Consider the following 11,018-nt stretch of genomic DNA (forward strand, 5'->3'; position numbering starts at 1 on the left):
ATAATTCGAAGAGAAAATAATTTATTCAAATATTAAATAATTCGTTTATGAAACGTTTCCATAAAAAGAACAAAATAATATATTTATTTAATTATATTTTTTCTCGTCATTAATACAGTAGATAAATTCTATAGGTAAATAATAGAAGTTTCATATATTATAAGAGCAATCATATCGTTTTAAAAGCAATATTTTCACGCCTCATTGAATTCCGTTATTTTCTTCACTACCGTTTTGCTTGCCTCGAAACGAGAATATTTTTCGAGCAACAAGGAATGATGAACGTTAAACACGAACGTTTTGTCAATCAAGAGAAATTATTTAAACAAGCGTTTACACGTAAATTCAGAAATGAACGCGTGTATCGGGTGAACGGCTCATTAATTAAACGCAATGCGCTGCTGATTTGCAGTTAAGCGAATCAGTTAATTATCGCTTCATACATTGACGCGTTTCGAATCGTGCTCGAGTCTGTTGTTTCCGTGAAATGAAAGGAATTTTGTTTGACGATAATTACGCGGTGTTTTATGTCTCTTCGAATCATCTTCTTTTATTTCTTTCTCTATTACTTCAATGATTTAAATTATTCGATAAATCTAGGATTCTTATCAACTATTAAATATTATTCAAACAAACCAAGTTGACGTATACATAATTTACATATTCGTTCAAGTCTAGAATCAACGCATATTTCCTTCGTACCATTCTTACTTAACACAAAAAGTGTTGCACGAGAAATATGACAATATCAATATTTAGCTTGAAATAAAGAATAAGAAAGAATAAGATACGCTTTGTCAAAAAATTTCCCAATAATAAGTATATCAGAATTTAACCGTATCGAATTTAACGAATCGATCGAATAATCGCATCGTCCCAAGCATATGATTATCCAATTTGTGATTCTTAGCGAAGAATAACGCAAAGAATAACGAGCAAAAATCCGAATGGATACACGCTTTCGACCACACTCTGGCGAGAGTGAACTGGACTATCGAGCAGCCGGGAATACGACGAGGGGGAGTCTGGATAAGGGATGGTTAAAGGGAGTTCGAACAGGGATGGTGAGGGGAGGGTGGGTAAGTATCTCGCGCACGGTTTGAAGATAAGACGAGCGTCTTTCACGGTTCGTTGCATCTCAACAAACTCGGTGTACGAGGGGGATGAAACAGAAGGGGGTGGGATATTTTCCTTAACATCTCCATCACTTTGCCGGCCTTTCTTTTCCTTTTATTCGGGCCGAGGTGAAATAACACCGGAATTGCGCGGGGAAAAAGTGCTCATTTGCAGACGCCCACGGATCAGACCGGCCGCGATATTATCCCTCTTTGTATGAATATCGTTAAACTTTTCGTCCCGAAATGCAAAGCTGGAATCGGTGGGGGGAGGGCGGAGGGCGTTAATAAGGGTCATGTCGTCGTTCCTTCTTCATTGTTTGTTATTATGCAAGTTATTATTGTCAATGAATCTTTTTTTTCTTTTAGTTGGCAGTCATTTTTATTTGTTTCGAATCTTTATTAATAGTGTTCATTGCAATGGAATGATATGAGAATACGAAATTTTTATTTGAAAATTTTTATGATATATAAATAGAGATAGAACGTTGATATATTTGCGCGTGGATTTTGGAAAGATTGGCAATGCAAAAACGTCGCTTGAGTTAGGAGAAATTTAATTTTACGTGAAGAAGAGAGAGATAGAATGTATATAGTAAAAAATTTTTGCGAAATAAAAATAACATGTCTTATTTAATCCTAGATGGGACAATAATGAATTATATTTAATGAACGTTGCTGTCATGGCGGGGTTTATTATTTTTTCATTAAAAACGGGCCACACAATTGACTGACAACTAGTGATATTTTCAAGTATAATATTTTTAATCATCTAATATTTTTCTTCCAATTATTTTTGCTTGGCGTCCGCCGTTCGCCGTGATTTTTATCCAGACGTTTCCGCAAATTTTTCGACTTATTTGAATTTAATTTCCCTGTCTAAACGAGTAAATCGACTTTCGCCAACGTCTATCCCGAATTAACCAGACGAAAAAGAATTTTTAATGTATTTTCAGACCTTTTGAAGTATTTTTATCCGATTCTAAATTATTCTAGGCGGAAGTTTTTCAAGGGAAAATTGCATATGAGCAATTATTTAAGTAATATGAAAATTGTAACAATTCGAATTCGTCCAATTACAAAAATAAGAAATATAATCGTATGTAAATTTATTCGCGTAATATGAGATAATTTCATTTAAACGAAAAAGACAAATTTATAAACGAGCTGTATATATCACACAAACAATAATGCAGTAGAATTATATGACTCCTCTGAGGGCAAACGTAATATGTAAATTATGTTATGCGTATAACAGAAGTTTACATTTATACAACTGAATTCCAGCAAAAATTTATTCATAAATACGTAGGTAATGATATTTTTAAACTTTAAAAGTTGAAAAAGAATTTACAAGTAAAATGATTATGCAATGCTTGTAATTCTTTATCGATTTTGTAACGAATATGCAATTAGATTTATTCGTATTTCTGTTTAATAAATATATTTAAATATAATTGATAGTTCTAGTTAAAATAGTTCTAGTTAAATCAAAGAAATAGTTTTATCAAGAAGAGAAAGTATCCTATGATTTTATATAATTGGTTAAAATTTCACAAAATTCTACAATGAAATTAAATACAAAAATTCCTTTCGTTTTCACGTTATTCGTTGCATTAATGAATATTCCTGAGTAAATTTATTTTACCTCATCGATTGTTCGAAAAGTCGACGAAGGAACGATTTATAGACATTCAGTCATGGCAAGCTTCAGAGGATAAGGGTAAAAGTATAAAATACGATTCCCTACAATTGGATATTTCTTGAAAATCGTACGTTTCCGCAAAGACAAATGAACCGGAATCCTTCTGATTTTACACGACCGCGGATTTAGTGGGAGGATTTCCTTCGATGTTCTCCGATATTCCTTCTCCTCGTCCACGATGTCTCTCCCTTCGCACACTCGCAATTATCGCGTTTAAATCGAGTTAACCAATCAAGCTATCCCTTTTCGAGATCTCAAGATCGAGAATCTTGTAATTTTTGTATCGAAAGATTGATTATATAGTTTTTTTTTTAAATTATCTGAGAAATAATTATAATTTTTTATTAAACGACATTTAAAATTGTATTTTTTTTTACTTAAAATAAATCATTTAATCGATAGGCTATCCAAGAATTTAAAGAGTCATCGAGGTTTTAATATTATAAGGTTTATTATAAGGTTTTAATAATATACTTTTGTTTTAAAATTTTTCCAAATTTTTCATGTAAAAACGGTGGGAAAAAACAAAAGATTTTGTCATCAAAATTAATTCAAAAAATAGGAAAAATCATACCATTGAAATCGCTTTTTGTTTTATGTCGATATCTCAATCCGTTGCCGAGATATAAGCGTTCAAAGTTTCTATGACACTTAACATAGCGCAGAGATTATGAATGAACTCGCGACCCAGTGACCTATATTTTTTTTTCCTGGAAATGCGTACTATTTCTAGGAATCGCGTCTGTCATTCGTCTGGCGTTTGGGGTAGGTCGGTGAGACGAGGTGCGAGGGAGAGTTCCGAGTAAGCGAAAAGGACGGAGATGGTAAACGATTAAAAAATTACCCCTTCCTTTACACGACGATATCTCGGCAACCGGAAGTCGTATCGGGATGAATAAAAAAGCATTTTAAAGGGCAAGGTCCCGCGCTTCTAATCATCGTTTATTCGTTACCAAAATATCATTATCTTCCGAGTTATAGCGGTTCAAAATTTGTTTAATTTCAATAGCGTTTAATCGAATTTTATGATAAATTATGCGATAAATATGTTTATTTAGGGAAAAATCTTATTTGTAATGATCTTATCAATAGTGTATTAAAGATTCTAAATTGTTTTAAAAGTTATCTTATGTAAGTAATTATGTTAATTAAAGAGATATAAAAAAGATTTTTGAATTTCTTTTTTATATCTGCAGATATAAGAGATAAACTGCAGTCTGTGCAACACAGTTTGAAGACAGTCGTACTTTTCTATCTTAATTTCTATATTAAGAATATACTGCAGTATTCCATATTTATCCAAACGAAATAAATTTTATATCAAATATTTTCTGGTATAAAAATTTCATCAGAAAATATGATATTTCGCAAATAATTACTCTTTATCAAACTACTTATTTAATATCAAATCAATATCTATATATATTACAGAATGACACGAAATTCTGTGTGATACGAAATAACAACGACATCTTTATAACTTTCCGTTTATATTCATTTCCTATTTTCTCGTGTAGAAGAACACATACAACGAATAGATTATTACATTATATTCAACAAATTGCTTTCAAACACAAATTCAATTTATTAATACCATCTCGATATAACCTGTCTAAATACAAAATATAATTGAGTTAATGTAACAACCGAAGCAGAAACCTCGAGCATATTATCCAACGATCACAGGATTAAAACAAACGTCTACATGACCGCAAATCTTAATCTTAAAACCCATTCACTGACCTCGTACGCTTAATAAAGGAACAATGGAACACTCTTGTAACGTGTATCATATTTCCCATAGATACACGTACACACCCATAGAGTCAACCATATTCAAATAATCCGAGCTGAGCGAAAGACCAGAGGAATACACGAGGATGTATCTGACGAATTATCGCGTTTCATTGCACGGGGGTATCGATCAATCGTTCACGTCGTTTTAAATACGTGATACAAGAAGAATAGAGAGCGTAGATTGGGGAAACCATGGGAAACAAGATCATTGAATCGGATCGAAGAGGCGGCCGCCGGTGGAAATAATGACTCAAAGGGCCCGCTGAGGGTCTTTCACGAGCTATTCCTATTAAAAGGGATCAGCTCGGAAGCGTAATTACAGCGGAGGATGTCTTGAGAAGTCAGGGAGATTATGCACGGGACATGAAAGCGGATGAAAGCGTGTCGATTGTGTCGAGAATGAACCCGGTTAGGAAATACGTTTCCGGTTTAAGGAAATCCGAGATTCATAGATTGCAACGAGGTGCTTGACTCTGGAGTGAATCTAATTAGCTCGAGGATGTTCGAGTCGTACGTATATACCGTTTGATAAATCAGATCAATTGTTAATCGCGCTCGAATCTTGCATTTAAAGTCGGTGATAATCGATGCTTATAAATGTCTATAGAAGTTCCGTCTTCTTTTCTTGTCGATGCTATGAATCCTGCACGTTTTTTTGGATAATTGTATTTAATCGGAAAGCAATACTATTTCATCAGACAAATGGAAAATTAAATACTTATAATACTTGCACGATCTCGGAAATCTCATTACAAAGAAAAATTCAAATGGAGAAATTAACTTTATTAGGGATGGAAGTCACTTTGGTGCATGTTTCGTGATAATTTGTTATTTATGAGGAATGTGTACGAGAGTACTTATTATTATTTCGCGTCTAGAATTTTAATTCTAGATTCAAAACTAGACCAAAAGTTGTTGGATATGTGCGAGCGATTTATTTTTTTAGAGAAAGAAGAAGAAAAGCCACAGTTTGAGATTTATTAACAGATTCACGATTTCTTTTTAATTTATAATTTATAATAATACTACCCACGAATTCGAATATTTTAAATCACCGATGTGTTACAGTTCATATTTATTCAAGAGTTGTCATCGGTGTCGCTATCGAAATCAAACTGTCGTATCAAAAGTCCATACAGGACTCATGACGTATGAAAATAGTCGAGTGAGTTCACGTTGAGGGAATTCACAGTGAAATTTGCAGCAACAGGTATTTCGGCGTTGTTTGCACGTCTGCGAGTGACGTATTATTCTGAACGTTATGGATGTTTCTTCGAACTTTTTTTCTCTCTCTCTTTTTTTTTTTTTTATGTCACGAATCGTCATAAAAACGACGCACGGTTGACACGTCAACACCGTTGCGAATATTGTTTATTGCCCCGTGAAAAATCTGAAGAAGAAAAAAAGGGGGGAGAAGTTGAGAGGGCACGATTTCGAAAGTGTTGGACGAAACGTACACGCGGCAAAGCTTGTATCCAAGACGGAAATAGTCCCTTTGAATCTAAAATGCGACAGTAACTGGAAAAGGTACGTGACACTCCGTACAATATGTATCGAATGGTTTCGTCTCCCTGCGGAGAATACGGAAACGGGGCACGCGATATTCAAGACGCGATCTTCCTCATAGTCTCGATCCCCGGAGACGATGCCACATTAAACTTACATAATTTGCTCGCGTTATGTTTTTCCAGAATTCACTGTCAAATCAAACGCGAAGTCGCGCACCGCACGAGAATGCTCTTGGATAACAAAGGAAATGGACAAAGGAAGTGGAATATCTCTCAAGTGGAATATCGAAGGTGGGCTCGAGAAAAGTTTCAATGCTCTCAACGTTTTATCGATATTTTCAAGAAATTTGATAATAATAGGATATATAGGCTTGATCCATTTGCAATATTCCATTATGCAAATATTACGAATGGAAAGGATTTTTATGGATAAAAAAGATGTATAAGATATTCGTTTTCTGAGAAATTAAATTCGTTTCTCGATATTTTTTATTTTATGAAGAATAATCTTTGAATGATATCAACGTATATCTATGTGAAATTTTAATGGAGGAATTTATTCCTTCTGTTAATTTTATAATCGATTTCGATTTTATTGATTCCATCATGGATAAAAATCAAATTACAATTCTTCGTATATTTTTCCCAAACAATTGTGAAGAAGTATACGTATCAGAAATGAAAGTGTCATAAAGTATTTAAATCATTTATTTAGATGAAAAATTCATCCAATTCATAATTTTATAATTTGCTGATCTTGTCTGGGAAAAATCAACTTTTTACGCTGATGCTCTCAGTTTCTATTGATATTCGTGAACTGGAGCCAGAAGATAGGAGAAAAGAAGATCCTCGTGAAATTTTACTGCGCCCATAAACGCGAATACCTCCTCGCAAATCCGTATGCTCGCGTCTCTCCCCCATCGATTTTTCCAAGTCCTACAGTTATCAATGAACTTACACGGTTTCATCTTGGCTGTCTCTCCTAACGACAATGCGATAGAATCGAAGTATCCCAAGATATCAACCAGTTTTATTCCAGAGAATTCACTTTCTCACCGAATCACTTCATCGAATCAAATGAAAACTATTTACTCTTAACAACTGCTTACACTTTCTCGTGTGATTCATTTTTATCTTTCTAACGGATAAAAATTAACTGTTTCGTGCTCAATTTCACGCAACATAATCTAAGCTTTATTAAGCTTATGAATTATTATAATATACATCTTGAATACGTGGAATCAAGCAAGGTTAAAAAATCGACTTAAATCTTGACGACCTAACTCCTTTCGATGAAAAGTGTAGTACGTTCGAAAGAAAAAACTTAAAAGTCCTAAAAAGGATCTGAAGATCTTGAGATACATATTCGTATAATATTGCTTGAGGCTTGAGACGGAGAGAAAGTTTCTTCTGAAATGGATTATTACTTTGATAACACATTCGAAACGATCTTATTTTCACCTTATCTATTTATAGAAGAATACGTCGATATTCATATAGAACAATAGAATTTATTAATTGAGCTAAAAAATTTAATCGAGAAACGAGCAATGAATTTTAAATATCATTACCTGAAGATAAATAATTCACTAAACTTTGCACGTATGTACATTTTACATTTCTCCATTTTTTAGATTACTCGATAATCCAATCAATTCCAACTTTCCGAGGAAAAATTGTTTGCATCAGGGAGATGCAAATACAATTCCATAAACGGAGGGATAATAAACATTCAACTAGCGAAGGATTAAATCAAATCCAAGTCGCCATGTTGATTTTCGAATCTTCCCCGAATCAAACCGATCGTCCTCCACGGAGAAATTTCACGATGGTGCGGTCGCGTTAAAGGATTTTGGGACGTGACCCAATTCTCGTTCCCTGGATGCAATCATCGTTTGATGGTGGAGGGGCGAGGAGGACACCGAGGAGGAAGAAAGAGGGATTATGGAGAGAATCGTGGCGAAGGATCGTGCGGTCAAGAAGGAGATTTAGGCGGTGGAGGAAGTGCGGGGCACAACAATCACGGGCGATTGAATCGGCCTCGCGAGGGATCTATCGATTCTGCCCGATACCATCTTGTTTCTGGCAGGAGAGAAGGCAAAGAGAAAGGAGGCGAGGTTGTAATTTGTTGTAATTGGTTCTTTCGCTTCGAGACTTCTTTGCGAGACTTCCGATTTAAGAGGTCCGTTTGGTCCGACTTTAGAGATTGGACGGCGGCACCATTGTTTGGTCCACTGTTGTTTGGTTCCCTTAGCTGGGGAGGGAAAGGGATTTAAGAGAATTTCGAATGATCCGGAGAAATTAATTTTATCGCCAAGTCGAGTGGAAATCGTCTAACAGGATCTTTCGGCAGAGGGATGTGGCTAAAGGATATTAATTAAATTTCTAAATGAACGTTTATTGATTTATCTGACAGGTGATTTATCTGTTATTTAGTAATTTTTTTCCTCTAGGAAAATATAGCATAGAATTATACGTAAAAGAATATTGTTTATTTATTAAGTTATATTCAAATCAAGTACATTAATTTTTGTGTGTTTTTTAGTCTTTAGAATCGGTTATTTAAAGATGTCTATATTTATGAATATATGTATAATAATGTATAATAATGTATAATATAACATATGAATATATATATAATATATTGTAAACGCGATAAATTATTATATATAATTATGGAAATTGAACTAGATCCAAATGCAACATTCGAGAATAAGGAAGGAAATGAGCATTGCGAATTACTTTTACCTATGCGCACGAATGCACAATAGCATTACAATCTTTGTATCCAGCTTATCTGCGCAATAATTGCATCTTGGTTCTCGATTCACATGCATTCGTATGTATGTACACGATTTTAATGCTTACTAAGATGTAGTATCCTCAGTTACACCAAGTCCTGTACACTATAATCCGCCACTAATACGGTTTGTAATCTCGTATCACACCTCCTTTACACGCAGGAAGTCATATCTATGCACGTATTCTCTTCAAATTTATTACGTTAGATTTGCATACGTCAAATAGGTATCTATCCTTTTTCATCTTGTGCAAATTTGAACTTTGACATCTGTTGTCTTATGTTTGAAATTTGCACTCTCTTATGCTCCAATATTTTCGATGCTTATTTCGTGTATTAATAAGCGATTAGCATATTTTCTCGATTCATCTGTAACTTTCTCTTTCATTATTAATTCTTATTTAAAAACAACAAAACCATATCCTGAATAGAGGATAAATACCTTCATTCAAGAGATACATGAAATACATGAAAAAGTCGAAGAAATTTATTCAAAATTTGAATTTAATATGTATGATACGATATAAAAATTCATGGTTCGAGTGGAGCATAAAATTAAATAAAACAGTAATTAAGAGACACTACGGATACCATCGAGAAGAAAATTTTATTTTATATACAATTGATATACAAGATTTTTATTATAATATTATATGTTATAATAATAATTTCTCAGGTTTCCTTCACTTCTCATAAATAAAGATAAATATGTATCAAGAAAAAAAAATTTCAGAGACATCTTTTTAATAATGTATATTTAACATTTGTTACCTTTCACTTGTCGTGAAAGTGTATATTATTTAAGAAAAAAATTACAGTTGGAAAAATTCAAGAATCCCCTGAACGAGACAAAGGGGGAAAAATAAGAAAAGAATTGAAGATCGGAGCAAATGCGGAGAAGAAGGAACTTTCTCGTCCGTGTGGCAATGGCCAAGAGACTCAGGAATGTATTTGAAAGTTTACGAACTTAGAGAAGGGTTTTACTTATGTATTAGTTCATCACAGAAACGACTATTGCCGAGACGGATCCAGCTGCGCCCTTCTTGCATCAATCTTTCTTTGCTTTTTCATTCTCTGTTCTTTCAACTATTAATGAAAAATATTAAAACACCGAAACACGGACCTGAATATGAACAAAAATATCAATAGTAACATATGGAAATCAAAAAAAAAATAAATAAAATAAAATAAATAAATAAAAACATCTCTTGTCCGATCATAATAAGATCCATTACAACTTTGTGATTTAATTAAACATGAAAATAATATTTACAATATTTCGTGTAATGGTATATAATGAATATTTTGTTAAAGAAGATTTAAATTTATTGAAGAAAAATTAAAGAGAAAAATTAAACTAGAAAAAGACAAAAATCGACGAGAATTGTTTTTGATGTGAAGTCTTTGATTTTTCAGGAAAACATTTCCATTCATTGATTTCACATTTCTGAATTCATAATTATCTCAAAATCTCGTCTTAATATCGATTATAATATCAAGTAAATATATATGATATAAGATTTAAAATGTATACCATTTTAAAAGATCAATCTTCGCTGAAAGAAATGATTTCTACAAATTTTTAATCGCAATTTAAAAACAATTTAAAATTTTAGTTATCTTTTATTGAAAATAAAACATATTTTTAATCAGAATATCCTGTATATATATATCGAATGAATTTACGACTGGAATACGACTAATCGACATTATTCATCGCCACATTACAGAAGGCTTTTCATCCATTATCGTTCCTTTTGTTTCTCGATGCTCAACCATGTTCTACAAGATATTTCATGCGTCAAATTAGAAAAGAAAAATTCTCCATCCAATTATACGAATATACGAAACAATGGAGTTTAAATTAAACGTGTTTTGCAAATAAGTGTTTTATGATGTGTTTTATGAATTCATATTCCCAACGAAAAGAAAAACTCATGTAAGGTAATTAAATATAAATATAATTGGTATAGAGAATGATGTAAATTTTTCCCGTATGCTGAATTCGAACACGTTCAAACGTATTTTTCATTGTAATTATAGAAACGATCACGTTTCTACCGGTGTAAAACGTGTGAATTTTACAGATGCTT

The 11,018-nt window shown here is 33.0% G+C and overlaps 1 long non-coding RNA gene across 2 annotated transcripts; it reads left to right on the plus strand.

Moving 5' to 3' along the window:
• Window positions 1-3,359: 3,359 nt before the first annotated feature.
• Window positions 3,360-9,560, plus strand: LOC122721131. 2 transcript variants are annotated; one of them, XR_006347868.1, is made up of 3 exons: window positions 3,360-6,144; window positions 6,309-6,416; window positions 7,760-9,560. It is a non-coding gene; the product is annotated as an uncharacterized LOC122721131 (long non-coding RNA). The 2 variants fall into 2 exon arrangements; XR_006347869.1 differs by having other exon boundaries at window positions 3,360-5,127; window positions 5,686-6,416.
• The last annotated feature ends 1,458 nt before the right edge of the window (window positions 9,561-11,018 follow it).

The sequence above is a fragment of the Apis laboriosa genome, unplaced genomic scaffold (genome assembly GCF_014066325.1).
Source record: "Apis laboriosa isolate Shangri-la unplaced genomic scaffold, ASM1406632v1 scaffold14452_cov158, whole genome shotgun sequence".
NCBI lineage: Eukaryota > Metazoa > Arthropoda > Insecta > Hymenoptera > Apidae > Apis > Apis laboriosa.